Genomic DNA, 16,798 nt, shown 5'->3' with positions numbered 1-16,798 from the left:
TTCTAGCCTCTACAATCGCGTGAGCTGTTTCCTTGATATAATCTCTCTCTCTATATATATTTATACACTTTACTGGTTTTGCTTCTCTAGAGAACCCAGCCTAAGACAGTCTGCAATGCAAAGTAATATAGCTAAGTTTCATTTACATACATAGTTCCAGTATTTTAGGGGATGATTTTCTTTAACTTGCGTTAAGGCTAAGTCTTGTAAAGACAATGAGGAAAATAATCTAATTCTAATATGTATTACTATTTTTCAAAGTAAACTTGAAATGTTTTTTAATAGTGTAATAAGATTTTCAATCCAGCAAGGGAATATTTAAGAACTGATCAATCATGTTGTATTTGTACTTTGTCAATTTAAGTAAGCTAGAACTACATTTCCCGTACTTTTCTTTTCTTCATGGTTGCAGTATAAGGTTGGCTATAAGAGAAACGTGCGTGACATTTGGAAAGCTGCAAACATGTTCTGAAGGACAGTGCTTAGTGGCAGAGATGCCACTGTATCTCATTTGTGATTTTCACTAATTCTTGATGGCATGGGGCAGTAGACAAGTATGCAACTCTTTCAGCTTCCTCCTAATATTCTCATTAAGCCTTTTCGAGTCCTGGCATAGGTCTGTGTGCAAGTACCTAGTGAAGGTAATGTGCTGTCTTTGAAGGTTGCCCACGTTGTTGAGAGTAGAAGCACTGAGAGACAAACGTGCGTTCCAGAAGGTTGCCCATGTTGTAGAGAGTAGAAGCACTGAGAGACAAACGTGGGTTCCAGTTTGGCCACTCTGTTTGTATTTTGTTCTCATTTGTTCCAATTTTTTCTTGCTTTTCCAAAGTTTGTTTTTCTTAAAAACTTCCAACATTGTTGACCTAAAGCTACTTTATGCCCACCACCAGATGTGGAGGATATAGCCTACATAGACTTCTTAACAGTTCCCAAATAGAGACTTTACTAAGATCCATTGATTGATCTTTACTTCCCTAATTAACAAATGACAAATTAACACACTTTGTAAGGTGTAATATTTCTTATTCCATATTACTCATACTTGTACTCTTTCCTAGATTGAAACAGAAGAGAACCAACAGTGGATTTATTATATTTTACAGATAAGGGTATTTATTGCAGGATTATTTACGATAGCACAAGATAGGAAAAAAATCTGTCACTAGGAGCCTGATTACACAGACTGTTTTACGATCACCCAAAGGAACTCTATGGGTTAGTAAAAGTAATAGATAAGATCTTTTTAACATTGATATGGAAATATTGTTGAGAGACTAGAGAAAGTTGAAGTGCATTACATAGACTACATTTTAGATAAGTCAGTGTGAAATAAAAACGTGTACACACACAGACATACACATGCAAGATTATACGGTACAACCTATGAAAGCCAGAACTTGTGTAAGGCAGAAACCTGTCAGAGACGGACAACTCAAATATTTTCCACAAATAGAGAGCAATGACTGCATGCTGTCAAAGAGAGAAATCTTGGGCGACCCAGAAAAAACAAGGCCGTCTCTTCATGCTCCAGCTCACAGGTTATACTGCATTTCTAAAAGTAACACAGAAAAGACAAAAATACAAAGCCAAAAAATATTAAAAAAAAAAAAGTCTTATCATGAAGAAAAAAGAGAGAAAGGATAGGAAAGGAAGTAAAACTTTGAAGTATATCTTACTAATGAGTTTGTTTTGGAAACGTATATATTTTACATATGCAAATATAAAATTAAATCAAGCAGGACAATGAAAATAATTGCTAAAATTCAAATACGAACTGACACAAGTTACCTAATTGTACATTAATTTATTGACATAACCACTCAGAGTAAAGACTTAGCTCGAATAATTCTAAAACACAGCATTTTGACTGTACATACAGAGTGGAAAATTTGAGGACAAACAAAGCTGCAAAGAAACCGTAAACCATATAAGTAGTCCATGAGGTAGTGTTAATAATTGTATTTTTTTTTTTTGGAGTATTTTATTACAGCATATTTTAATGCTAATAAGTAATTATACTAATATAAATTAAGATTTATTTTTTTAAAAAAGCACGTATGAAATAAAAGAAATTGAGTTGGTCTTGTAATGTTCAATTTGACAGGAAAATCTCACGTCAGCCTTATCTTTTTTTTTTTTTTAATTTCCAAAGTTTATATTTCCCAGTTTTCTGCCTCTAGGTAGAATATAGTAAGTCATGGCAAGCTAATACACCCACTGCAACTACTAGATAAAGAGAGAGAAAGCAAAAACAGAATAATTATAAAAGTAATATTTTTTAAGGATTTAAGTGCTATAAGGAGCCCTGGTGAAGGAGTGGTTAAGCACTGGGCTACTAACCAAAAGGTTACTGGTTCGAACCAACCAGCTCCTGTGCAGGAGAAAGATATGGCAGTCTGCTTCCATGAAGATTAAATCCGATGCCGTGGAGTGGATTTAGACTCACAGCAACCCTATAGGACAGAGTAGAGCTGCTCCACAGGGTTTCCAAGGAGCAGCTGGTGGATTCAAACTGCTGACCCTTTGGTTAGCAGCCAAGCTCTTAACCACTGCACCACCAGGGCTCCTCCATAAAGGTTACAGCCTTAGAATTCCTATGAGGCAGTTCTACTCTGTCCTATAAGGTCGCTGTAAGTCTAAATCGACTGGATGGTAGTGGATTTGGCTTTTGGTTTTAAAGTGCTGTAAAAGGGACAAGAGTAATATTAATTAAAATTGCAAAAAGAGGAGAACTATTTCAAAGTGAGTTCACAATTTCCAGTTCCTATTTACAAATGGGTGAATTTGGTTATTTAGGAGAGTGTCTTCTTTTGGGACAATACACCCTGGACTCTTTAAGAGTAATAGGCATCATGTTTGTGGCTTACTCTCAATTGTTTTAGAGAGAGAGAGAGAAAGACTAAATGCAGTGTTCTATGACATATTCATTGTTGGGAAATATGAATGAAGGAAATAATAGTGATTTGTATTATCGTTCTTTCAAATTTTCTAAAAGCTTGAAAAGTGAATTATTAATTAAAAAAAACAAATAAAAAACCATTAAGTTAGTGAAGAGGCAATCCACAGAACAGGGAAAAAAAATCATATCCAGAAAGTATAAAAAATTCCTGAAATAAATTGTCCAAAGGAAAAACAAATTTATTTACTTGTAATATCAATGTTCACAGGAAATTAAATTGTTTCTCAAGTTCTTTGTCAAGTTGCACAATCAAGCTAAATTTTTAAAAATAATTTAGAAAGGGATGCACATGTTATTGTCTTATGGTAAGAAGGGAGTCATGGTCAGAGAAATATATTTTATAAGGAAAAATAGATGGTAAAGAGGATATTGAAGTAAACACTGACAATAAATTCAAAATGTAGGTAATTAGGATTACACTTCCATTTTCCACACGTGAACTTCAGAAATATAACTATAAAGCAGCATATATGAATCTGCCAATTAAAAAACATCAAAGTAACAAATGAAACATCAACATAACAAACAAATACTTCCTATAATTTAATTGGGTTATAACAGTGATCTTTTAGTTATAAACAGTTATCCCTATTAAACACGAATTTTCCATGTGTGGTTAACTATGTCTACTCTCTTGTAACACTATAGCTTGAGAAATAAAATGTCAATTGAGAAAATACATAAACATGTAAGATTAACAGTTTTATTTTTAAATTTGTATGTCACATCAACAACTTACACTTATGAAATTTATGTTCTTGTACGACTAATAAATGCCATAAGTAATTCCTACCTAGCTGCTGAACTGAGATGTTACTTATTTTGCTAAATTAACAATTGCCTTAAAACAAATTGCCAGAACATTTGTAATAATAAAGTAGCTGAAGAGGACTTAAGATATTTTGAAATTATGTGTAAATCTTAACCTAAGCATCACAAGCCTATTGTTAGGGAATTTAATTTGTTCCATTACCAATAACACTATATTAACCCTTCACTGGTTGCTATGAGTCAGAATTGACTCTATGGTAGTCTGTTTGGGTTTTTTTTGTTTGTTTGTTTCAATCTTTTAAGTGGAGCGCCAGTGGTATAGTGGTTAAGAACTTGGCTGCTAACCGAAAGGTCTCCAGTTGGAATCCACCAGCTGTTCCTTGGAAACCCTATGGGGCAGTTCTACTCTGTCCTGTACGGGTCACTATAGGTGTCAAATCGACTGAATAGCAATGGGTTTGGTTTGGTAATCCTTCAGATATTACCAGAACCAAAGTATGGATGACAGCCTTAGGCATAAACAACAAAAGTCTGTAGAATAATGTCCTTAGAATGCTTCTTCTTTGTGTGTTGATGTTGAACATATGTTTTATCATAAGCCAGTGGGAAAGTAGCCACTTTCATCCTATTTAGCACCTTTACTTTCCAAGAACTCCCTTCTGCTATTTCTATTGATAATCCTTTGGATTTCAAGCTTGACTCTTCTCCAATGTAAACATAATTACTTTATCATTGCATTTTACGAACTCTTAGTCTCAAGAAAATGTGTTGCTTAGGTAAGTTCGAAATCAGTGGCCACAATTATGCCAAATTTGCTCTCAGTCATTGTAATCAGATTTTTATCATATTTTCTTTGAAATAACCTACTCATGTCTCATTATATGGAGACTTCTGACACTGTAATGACATAATTTCTTTTTCATGCTTGCTTATTTGGTCAAAGATCTTTCCGAGGGAATAGAATATGTTAAGAACCACAAAGCAAGTATTGCTAACATGTTATACAATGTGTTACCCATGGTACTCATGAATGTGGTATAAAATCTTAATCAAATAATTTAATTAAATTGTATGTATTTAAATATGACTCGTCTCTGCTTTATATTATCTGATATCCCAATAAGCTAACAGGCTTCATCCATACCATAACATACCAGTTACCATCAAGTCTACTCTGACTCATGGAAACCTCATGTGCATGAGAGTAGAAAAGTGCTCCATAAGATTTTCAATGATTGATTTTTCAGAAATAGATCATCAGGCCTTTCTTCTGAGACACCTCTGGATGAACTCGAACATCCAACCTTTCAGTTAGTACTTGAGTGCACTGACCATTTGCATGACCCAAGGCCTCCAACGAGTATCATCAGTGGTTCATATTTGCTCCATATTGTCTCATCCTTCAACAGGCTATCCTGGGCTTCTTCACACAGTATATGGGCTCTCAGTGTAAGAAGTCTGTGCTGATGTGCAAGCAACTTTACAAACATTTGCTATTGTACCATTGTCCACAGCAAGTTCATGGCTAAACTCAGAGTCGAGGGGTCAAGAAATACTCTCCACCTTTTGATGGAAGAAGCATCAAAGTAAGATTACAAAGCGACATGCATATATGTCTAAAAAGAATTTCTGACTATTTAAGTAGTCTACTACATTAAATATTTGAAGCAACATTTTTTCTATAATCAAATAGGAATGATAAAATCTGCATCAATGTTTTATAAGGACTAAAATAATATAATATACATTATAATATATATAAAATCATATATATATCATATATATATATATATAGGGTTGCTATGAGTTGGAACCGATTCAATGGCATGTTAACAATAACAACAATATATATTTTAATGATTGGTTCTAGGAGTTTAAATAACCAGTAATTTTCTTACCTGTGTAATAAATGTAAAATGAGAGTCCTGATGGAGCCAGTAGCTCCCATGTTAATGCAAATAAATTATATCTCAGTTAAACATAAGTTCATCCAAACAGTAATGAATTCATCAGTTTTCTTATAGTATATGCAGAAATATCTGTCTTTGCAAAGAAGAGTGCTACATACGTTTTATTTATTTACGTAAATACATAACCAATCTTCTTTCCAAAACATGAGTAGTTGCATCCGAATATGTTCTTATTTTCATATCACTAAATAAGGTTCTTATTTGCAAATATCTAACAGTACATACTTGGAGTAACATGACCACTTTTGAGCCATAATTTTACAAGAAGTTAGTTTGTGAAAGCTATGTTGAACTTTCCAAACCTCAAGTGTATAATTTCATATAATAAATGCTAATTTCCTATATAATATCCAATTGGACTGAAAATATTAGCAGAACTTCCAAAAGTGCTTCTTATTCTCCCTGGTGTAGTTTGCACAGTGGGAAAATACAGTTAATTAGGTCAAAACCTTACATAATGGGGCAGAACATAATGGTTGCATTTATATTTTTTAGTTGGTTCAAACTAAGTAGTTCTAAAAGAGGTGTCTTTCTAGTAATAGAGTAAAATTTACATGTTGATATTCAATATTAAGAACATTTTCCAAATAAGTTTTACCAAAAATGTGTGTTCATTCTGAAGCCAATTTTAAGACTACTTTTCAGAATCTACTTGATGGCAATGGGTTTTTAAGATATATATGATCATCAGGAGAGATGAGCAATTCAGGGCAAATTTCTTTATGTCTTAGTAAATCTAGTGCTGCTATAACAGATATACCACAAGTGGATGGCTTTAACATACAGAAATTTATTCTCTCAGACATTTTGGAGGCTAGAAGTCCGAATTCAGTGCATCAGCTCCAGGGGAAGGCTCTCTGTCAGCTCTGGGGGAAGGTCCTTGTTATCAATCTTCCCCTAGTCTAGGAGCTTTTCAGCACACGGGCCCCAGGTCCAAAGGACATGTTCCACTCCTGGCTCTTCGTTCTTGGTAGTATGACGTCCCTCTCCTTTCTGCTCCCTTCTCTCTTTTATATCTTAGAAGAGATTGATTCTAAATACAATCTAATCCTGTAGATTGTTTTGTGCTTCATTAAAACAGCTACTTCTAATCCTGCCTCATTACCATCATGAACCCCTGGCCATCAAATTGATTCAGACTCATAGGGACCCAATAGGACAGAGTAGAACTGCGCCATATGGTTTCCAAGGAGTGGCTAGTGGATTCAAACTGCTGACCTTTTGGTTATCAACAGAGCTCTTAACCACTGCCCCACAACACATAAGATAATCACATCAGATCACAAAACGATGGACAACGACACAGTACTGGGAATAATAGCCTAGCCAGGTTGACACACATTTTGGGGGGACACAATTCAATCCATAATACTTTAGTACACTAGGCATGATGATTTTCATCATCTCCTATTGCTTTCTGAGGCCGTTCTCCAGTTGTGCAAAATGATATTTTGTTGTCTTTAAGCTTGAATGGCAAATGGAACATATTTAGTCCAACGACATTATATGCAGGCAAAATCCTACTTGTCTTGCATAATCAGCTTCTCAATATTCTCAGGGGAAATATTCCTATAAAAATAAATCCTTACAAAATGAAGAAAATTTTGATACATCTTACTGAGAGATAAAACATAATAAACAGTCTATTATTTACAGTATGTTACCATAGTATATATCCTAGCCTTGCTTTTCCCCTGTGTGCTAGTAAATATGTGTATTCTGTTTACAAGAGATAAAAGTCTTATCTTTCTCTTCATATCGGTTTTCCTTTCATACTTATTCTGATATAACATTTTTTTTAGTGTTACAGTCCAGTTTGAAGCAAGCATTTAGAAGTAGGAATCCCTGGGTGGTGCAGATGGTTAACATGTTTGGCTGCTTCACTGAAAGGCTGGCGGTTCTAGTCCACCCACACATGGAAGACAGGACTGGTGCTCTGCTTCTGAAAATCAGTCATTGAAAATGCAGTGCTGCTCTAACACACATGGGGTCGCCATGAGTTGGAATTAACCCAACAGCAACTGGTTGGTCTTAATTATTAATCTATTAAATTTAATTAACAATTTATTCCCATAAAGTGTTCTCATAGAAGACAAAGACCTGTTATTCTTTATGATATTTGGAAAAGAGAGTGGGAAGAAGCTTCCTGTTTTGTTTTGTTTTTTCTTTTTAATCCCACATTTTCTATCCACAGTCACCTAAGAAATGTGAGTTGGAAAAATAGGGTCATGATGACCAGTTTGTCAAAGGGATAAACATATATACTACTGTATAGTATGGACCAGTGCTACACAACCAGTAATGAGCGTAGAGCTCACCTGAAGATTTTGTTTAAGATGTAGAATCTGATTCAATAGGTCTGAATGCAAAAAGAATTGTGCATTTTTAACAGAATCCCACGTTAAGTCAATGCTGCTAGTTCACAGACCACACTCTGACAAACAATATCTAATCTCAGAATACAACTCTTTATTTTATACAAAGTTTTTAAGGTGAGCAGAGAATAACATGATTAATGTATGATTTCATAAATGCCCAGTTAAGTCCTATATTAAAATCAAAACTTACAAGTCAGAAATGTCCATTTGAGAGTAAAGATTATAGACCTGAGGATTTGGCTATTAAATTGTTTTTCTGGTTGGCCTCATTCTTCCCACTCGTCTGTCAGTTTGTTGTACTGTGGTGGCTTGCGTGTTGCTGTGATGCTGGAAGCTATGCCACTGGTAGTTCAAATAACAGCAGGGTCAATCATGGTGGACAGGTTTCAGCTGAGACTAAGACAGACTAGGAAGAAGGACCCGACGGTCTACTTCTGAAAAAACTAGTCAGTGAAAACCTTATGAATAGCAGGGGAACGTTGTCTGATATAGTGCCAGAAGACGAGCCCCTCAGGTTGCAATGCACTCAGAATACGATAGGAGAGGAGCTTCCTCCTCAAAGTAGAGTCTACATTAGTGACGTGGATGGTGTGAAGTTTTGGGACTTTGATTTGCTGATGTGGCACAACTCAAAATGAGAAGAAACAGCTGCAAACATCCATTAATAACTGAAATGTGGAACGTACGAAGTATGAATGTAGGTAAATTGGAAATCATCAGAAGTGAAATGGAACACATAAACATCCACATCCTAGGCATTAGTAAGCTGAAATGGACTGGTATTGGCCATTCTGAATAGGACAATCACATGGTCTACTATGTTGGAATGACAAATGCAAGAAGAATGGTGCTGCATTCATCATCAAAAAGAACATTTCAAGATCTATCCTGAAGTAAAATGCTGTCAGTGATAGGATAATATCCATACACTTATAAGGATGACCAGATACTATGATTTATACACCAAACACTAAGGCCAAAGACGAAGACACTGAATATTTTTACCAACGTCTGCAATCTGAAATTGATCAAACATACAATCAAGATGCATTGATAATTACTAGTGATTAGAATGCAAAAGTGGGAAACTAGGAAGAAGGAACAGTAGTTGGAAAATACAGCCTTAGTGATAGAAATGATGCTGGCGATCGCGTGATAGAATTTTGTAAAACAATCCACTTATTAACTCCAAATACCTTTTTTCAGCACCATAAACAGTGATTATACAGTGGACCTCACTGGATAGAATACACAGGAATGAAATTGACTACATCTATAGAAAGAGAAAATGGAAACGCTCAATATCATCAGTCAGAACAAGGTCAGGTGCTGACTGCAGAACAGACCATCGATTGCTCATATGAAAATTCAAGTTGAACCAGAAGAAAATTAGAAAAAGTCCACCAGTGCCAAAGCATGACCTTGAGTATATCCCACCAGAATTTAGAGATCATCTCAAGAATAGATTTGATGCATCAAACACTAATGACCAAGGATCAGATAAGTTGTGGAATGACATCAAGGACATCATACATGAAGAAAGCAAGAGGTCATTAAATACACTGGAAAGAAATAGAAGTCCAAAATGGATGTCAGAAGAGACTCTGAAACTTGCTCTTGAAGGTCAAATAGGTAACATGAATGGAAAAAAAATGAAGTAAAAGAGCTGAACAGAAGATTTCAAAGGGTAGCTCAAGAAGACAAAGTAAAGTATTATAATGACACTTGCAAAGACTTGGAGTTAGAAAACCAATGGGGAAGAACACGCTCAACATTTCTCAACCTGAAAGAACTGAAAAAAAAAAAATTCAAACCTCAAGTTACAATACTGAAGGATTCTATGCGCAAAATATTGAATGAGACAGGAAGCATCTAAAGAAGATGGAAAGAATAAACAGAGTAGTTGCACCAAAAAAAATTGGTCGATGTTCCAACATTTCAGGAGGTAGCATATGATCAAGAACCAATGAGAGTGAAGGAAGAAGTCCAAGCTACACTGAAAGCATTGTCTGAAAACAAGGCTCCAGGAATTGACAGAATACCAACTGAGATGTTTCAACAAACAGATGCAGCTCTGGAAGTTCTCACTCTTCTATGTCATGAAATTTGGAAGACAGATACCTGGCCAGCCAAGAGGAAGAGATCCATATTTGTGCCCATTCCAAAGAAAGGTGATTCAACAGAACGTGTAAATTATCGAACAATATTATTAATATCATACACAAGTAAAATTTTTCTGAAGATCATTCAAAACTGGCTGCAGCAGTACATTGACAAGAAAGTGCCAGAAATTGAAGCTGGACTCAGAAGAGGATGTGGAGAGAGGGATATTGTTGCTGATATCAGATGAATCCTGGCTGAAAGCAGAGAATACCAGAAATATATTTACTTATGTTTTATTGACTATGCACAGGCATTTGACTGTGTGGATCATAACAAATTATGGATAGCATTGCGAAGAATGGGAATTTCAAAATACTTAGTTGTGCTCATGAGGAACCTGTACATAGACCAAGATGCAGTTGTTTGACTAGAACAAGGGGATACTGTGTGCTTTAAAGTCAGGAAACTGTGTGTCAGGGTTGTATCCTTTGACCATATTTATTCAATCTGTATGCTAAGCAAATAATCTGAGAAGCTGACTATATGAAGAAGAACTGGGCATCAGGATATGGAGAAGACTCATTAACAACCTGTGATATGCAGATGACGCAACCTTGCTTGATGAAAGTGAAAAGACCTTGAAACACTTACCGATGAAGATCAAAGAGCACAACCTTCAATATGGATTAAACTTCAACACGAAGAAAACAAAAATTCTCACAACTGGATCAACAAGCTACATCATTATAAATGGAGAAAAGATTGAAGTTGTCAAGGATTTCATCTTACTTGGATACACAATCAATACCTATGGAAGTAGCAGTCAAGAAACCAAACGACATTGGGCAAATATGCTACAAAAGTCCCCTTTAAAGTGTTAAAGGACTAAAGTGCGCCTGATCCAAGTCATGGTGTTTTCATTCACCTCAAATGCATGCGAAAGCTGTACAATGAATAAGGAATACTGAGGAAGAATTGACTCCTTTTAGTTATGGTGTTGGCAAAGAATATTGAATATACCATGGACTTCCAGAAAAATGAACAAATCTGTCTTGGAATAAACACAGCCAGAATGCCCCTTAGAGGTGAGGATGGTAAAAGTTTGTCTCACATACTTGGTTCATGTTATCAGGAGGGACTGGTTCCTGGAGAAAGATATGATGCTTGGTAGATGGTCAGCAAAAAAGAAGGCCCTCAATGAGATGGACTGACACAATGGCTGCAACAATGGGCTCAAGCATAACAACAAGTGTGATGATTCCGCAGGACAGGGAAGTTTTTAGTTCTGTTGTACACAGGGTCACTATATGTTGGCACCAACTCACCAACACCGCACCATTTTGGTATCTGACATAGGATTCCAAAGCAAACAGATGAAATATAGCCTAGAAAATTCAGGAGTAAAAGAGTTTTAGATGAGGCTGTTCTCCTTAGCAATTAGGTGTAAACATGTCCCCTTCTCGTTACCGTCACATAAATTCTCTCACAGTTTTCCTGTGGAAGTACACAACAGCCTAATGTCCAACCCATAGGCAAGGAGGGTGATTCTTACTATATAATATTTAATGCTTTATGGTCCATTAAATACTTTCAATTCAGCAAAACATATTATTAATATTAGATAAAATCTAATTTAGAATGTTTTTTCATGTTCATGTAACATGCTGGAAGCATGGGCATACATTCCAGAAATATATGTATATATAATAAATATATAAACCAAAAACCAAACTCGTTGCCGTTGAGTCAATTCCAAATCATAGCAACCCTACAGGACAAAGTAGAACATAGAGTTTCCAGGAGCAGCTGGTGGATTTGAACTGCTAAACTTTTGGTTAGCAGCCAAGCTCTTAACCTCTGTGCCACCAGGGCTCCACACTCATATATACATATACATAATTAATGAAGCTTAAATGGGTAGGAATCGACTTGACAGCAACTAACAACAACCTGCTTCTATAGCATACATATTTTATCAGTTATATACAAAGCAACATTTAGATCATGAATGTTTAATATAAAATAACGTTGTCATTGTTAGGTGCCATCGAGTCGGTTCAGTCTCATAGCTACCCTATGTTCAACAGATTGAAACACTGCCTGGTCCTGTGCCATCTACATAATTATTATTATGTTTGAGCCCCTTGTTGCAGCCACTGTATCAATCCATCTCCTTGATGGTCTTCCTCTTTTTTGCTGACCCTCTACTTTACCAAGTTTGATGTCATTCTCTAGGGACCAAACCCTCCTGATAACATGTCCAAAAGTACATGAAACGAAGTGTTGCCATCCTTGCTTCTAAGAAGCATTCTGGTTGTACTTCTTCCAAGACAGATTTGTTCATTTTTCTGGCAGCCCACTGTATATTCAATATTCTTCACCATAACCATAATTCGAAGGCATCAATTATTCTTTGGACTTCCTTATTCATTGTTCAGCTATCACATGCATATGAGGCAATTGAAAATACCATGGCTTGGGTCAGGCACAACTAAGTCCTCAGAGTGACATCTTTGCTTTTTAACACTTTAAAGAGGTCTTTTGTAGCACATTGGCCCAATGCAATGCGTTGTTTGATTTCTTGACTGCTGCTTTCACGGGCATTGATTGTGGATCCAAGTAACATGAAAACCTGACAACATCAACGTTTTCTCCGTGTATCATGATGTTGCTTACTGAACCAGTTTTGAGAATTTTTGCTTTCTTCATGTTGAGGTGTAAGACATACTGAACATTGTGCTCTTTGACCTTCATCAGTAAGTGTTTCAAGTTCTCTTTGCTTTCATCAAGCAAGGTTGTGTCATCTGCATGTCACAGGTTGTTAGTGACTTCTTCAAGGGCTGTAAAATCTCCAGACATGCTCTCTTTCTTTTCTCCAGTGGCTCTCATGAGAAGGAAATGGTAACTCTCCATCGGCATTGACTTCCACCTACACGTGCAGTTACAGTCACAAAGACTGATGTGTTCCCAACATTCTATGTTCCCAAGTTGTCGTTGGAGACTGCAAAACATGTGATTGTTTTTAGAGCCTGTGCTGAAGAAGCCACCTTCTTCTTCTTACAAGACCCAGAATAATGCATTCTGCCTGCATTTTTCTGGCAGGATAGGAATGTGCTGCATTGTTTTAAGTTGTATTTCAGAGTATCTTGGAATGTTTCTGCTGATCACTCTGCCTCTATTCGTCCCACTTAACTCCACCCTCTAAACAACTACTTTAAGATATCTTACCTATTGAGCATTAGCTATGTGATCAGTATCGGTATATAGTATCACTATGTGACACTGGCAGATGGATTACATTCTAAGTCTTGGTGTTACTGAACCTGTTTCACTGTCATATACTTTGCACGGATAATAATGCAAATTGGGGCATATACACACAAAAAAAGATAGATTGCAGTAAGTTCTAGTTTTAAATCTTTGGTGCTGTCATTAATATATTCACTCGATTTAAATGGAAACCCAATGTCATATTATGGACCCCTGCTGGTGAAGTGGTTAAGAGCTCAGGGCTGCTAACCAAAAGGTTGGCAGTTTGAATCCATCAGTCACTTCTTACAAATCCTACGAGGCAGTTCTACTCTGTCCCATAGGGTCTCTGTCACTCAGTATCGACTCAACAGCAGGCAACAACAAACAACAACGTCATATTTGTACTTCAAATTTTACTCATATCTCAAAAGATATTGTAGATTTCTTGATTTGGTTTGCTTATTAAAGAGTTAAATATATTTACACGGGACAGGGAAAAACATTCAATGATTATTTTATGATTGTTACTTCCTGTGAAAATTACAGCTTGATGTTCCGTTTTTCTCTTGCTGGTTGGTGACGTTCGACTTATTTTCTGTGGTCAACCAAAGCATAGCACTGAATCTGCAAAATCATTCAAAGCTATTGTAATTTCCTCGTACAACTCATATTTATTTTCTATTATGTAAATGATCCAGATGGCAACAAGATCTTGTGAGATAGATAGTGAAAAGTAATTTGAACAAAACCATATGATTAGATCTATATCTGATATGCGGAAAATGAAGGTAATAGTATGTATTTTGATACAGCTTAAACTTTTTGAAATAGAAGTTCTCTTTCTAAGTTTGAATTATTGTTCTAACAATTACTATTGGTTGGTTGTTGAGCAAATTTTTGTTTTAACGTTATAGATTCTCATCAGTAATGTAAGAGCTAACTTTCAAGATTGTTTTAAAGCCTAGAGAAAATATTTGTAAAGTACCTAGCTTCTAACTCATACTCAACAAATTCAAGTTATTTATATTTTTAAAGTCTAAAATTCTAAACAATAAAATTTTTACATATGGATGAAATTTTCTTTACTATCAAAATAAGTTAAAGGCCCCCCCCCCCAAGTTTTTGGAGGCAAATAATTTCCCTTATATATATTTTGTAGAATCTTGATCTATTGCTTCATTAGAACTACAGGTAAAGCCTGCTCCTTATCCTTACCCTTGGAGTTGTAGAATGTAATCCTACTAAGATTTTTTTTTTCTCCCTCTTTCCTTTTATCCATTAGTAAAGAACCTGTTTGTCTTAATCCTTAGCATCTCTGTATGGTATAACATCCCGTGGCCTGAATTCTTTCTCACAGGACACTGTCTGCCTTGGTTGTCCTCATTTGTGAATGGCATCATGAACAGGCTCCACAATCACATATGATGAGAATCTGGCAGGTCATCTACAAATATCACCTACGCTGAAATCTTAAAATGTGCTCTTCAGATTTGTTTTGCTTCTGTGTACCCACATTCACTCAGTAAGAAGAGGAAAACAACATTCTGTTCCAGTAAGGTAGCAATCAATTGACTTATATTTCAAAAGAAACCCTCAAATCACAGTTCATAATAACTGTTGTTTAAGTGAGCTCGATTATGGAAAGGAAAAGATCTGTTGAAAAGAGGTCATACTGAAGTGTCCTTGAATCTTTATTCTGATATTTCCTCCTTTAGCACTCTGTTATTGCTGCAGGCGGAATTATCTGGAGTAGTTTACAGGACACGTCTTTGTTCAGTTTCTGAACACGAAGTCATGTTGTTTCTATGCACGACTGCTTTCACATTTTTCTTTCCCTTGAACTAACATCTATAGCTGTTTACATTTCACTGCTTCTTGGCCTTAATTAGAGGATACATAACAAGGATATTTACTTTAAAAGGTGACAAAAATAAATCATGGGGTGAAATGGAAGCATGCACTTTGAAGTGGAAATATAACCAAGGCAGTAATTTTTAAAGGATAAATTTAGTTTTTATTACAGGGTATTTAGAGAAACAAAAACCTCAACACACACATTGTCAGTTGTTTTGATTGTATTGATGCTTAGAATGTAAGATGAATCTTTAGATGATTCAAATGAATGCATTGCATATTGATGTTTATAAACTTCGAGTTAGTTTGATACAATTGGGTAAAACTAAACTTCAGCTACCCTGTTAACTTAGGTAACATGTAAATTGATTAAAAGTTTTACCATTTTATTCAGACATGCTTATATGTACACATAGGTCCTTATGGAGCAAACTTCATAAATATCTATTTTATAAATTCATTCATTAACTCAACATACATTACTGTGTTCTAGGCACTGTAATATTGTTATGTTGTATGCCGTCCAGTTGATTCGAGTTTTAACGACCCTATAGGACAGAGTGGAATGGCCCCATAGGGTTTCCTAGGGTGAAATCTTTACCGGAGCAGATCGCCAGGTCTTTTCTCCTGCTGCATGCAGGTGGGTTCAAACTGCTGACCTTTCAGTTAGCAGCCAAGCAATGTACCCATTGCACCATCAGGGCTCCTTTGACACTATGATACACACTGGCAATATAACAAGGACTAAGTTGACACTAAGGATACAGACATGTTAAATAGTCAGTTACCATATAGAATTATATTCTGAGAGCTAAGCTACCTACTTTACACGGTAATTGGGAATACAAACTTTAACCCTAATTATTCTCCAACACACACACACACACACACACACTTATACATACATAAGTCAACTGTAGAAGTTGGAATTTACACATGTATCAAGAGCCAAAAAAAAAAAAAAAACAACTTTGAGGAGAAATATTAGAGGTAAATACTTGAGGTAAAATATTAGAGAATGAAGTTTTGAGCAGGATGTGTATAAGGATCATATATAGAAGTGGTCTGGAACAAGTGGTTTCTTAGATTCTTTGTTTTCAGAAAGATGATTTTTAATTTTGCTCCAGGCATAAGGAACAGCCCCCCACCCCACACACACATACACGTGTACGTGAACACTCACGCACAAATCTGTTTTACATCTTCATTTGCTGCTTCTTCTACTTCCGAGTACTTAGTAGGGAGAACCAACTTCAAGATCAGGCAAAAGGGAAAAGAATCAGACTGCCAGTTTCCTGAATCTTGTCCCACCTTCGGTTCCCTAAGTACTTCACTATCCTCTGTGACTTCTTTAAGCATTCCTACATCATTGAACCATTCACTCATTAAGTTCTCTTCAGCGTTATCAATATGAGTCTACCCAGGTGGCACAGTGGTTAAGAGCTTTCATGATAAAATTGTATTTGCTTTAAGACTGTTGTTTCTGCTAAACATAAACATTGGCCTATTTA

This window comes from Trichechus manatus, unplaced genomic scaffold (genome assembly GCF_000243295.1).
Source record: "Trichechus manatus latirostris isolate Lorelei unplaced genomic scaffold, TriManLat1.0 scaffold00012, whole genome shotgun sequence".
In the NCBI taxonomy this organism is placed as follows: domain Eukaryota; kingdom Metazoa; phylum Chordata; class Mammalia; order Sirenia; family Trichechidae; genus Trichechus; species Trichechus manatus.
This window is presented reverse-complemented; position numbering follows the sequence as displayed.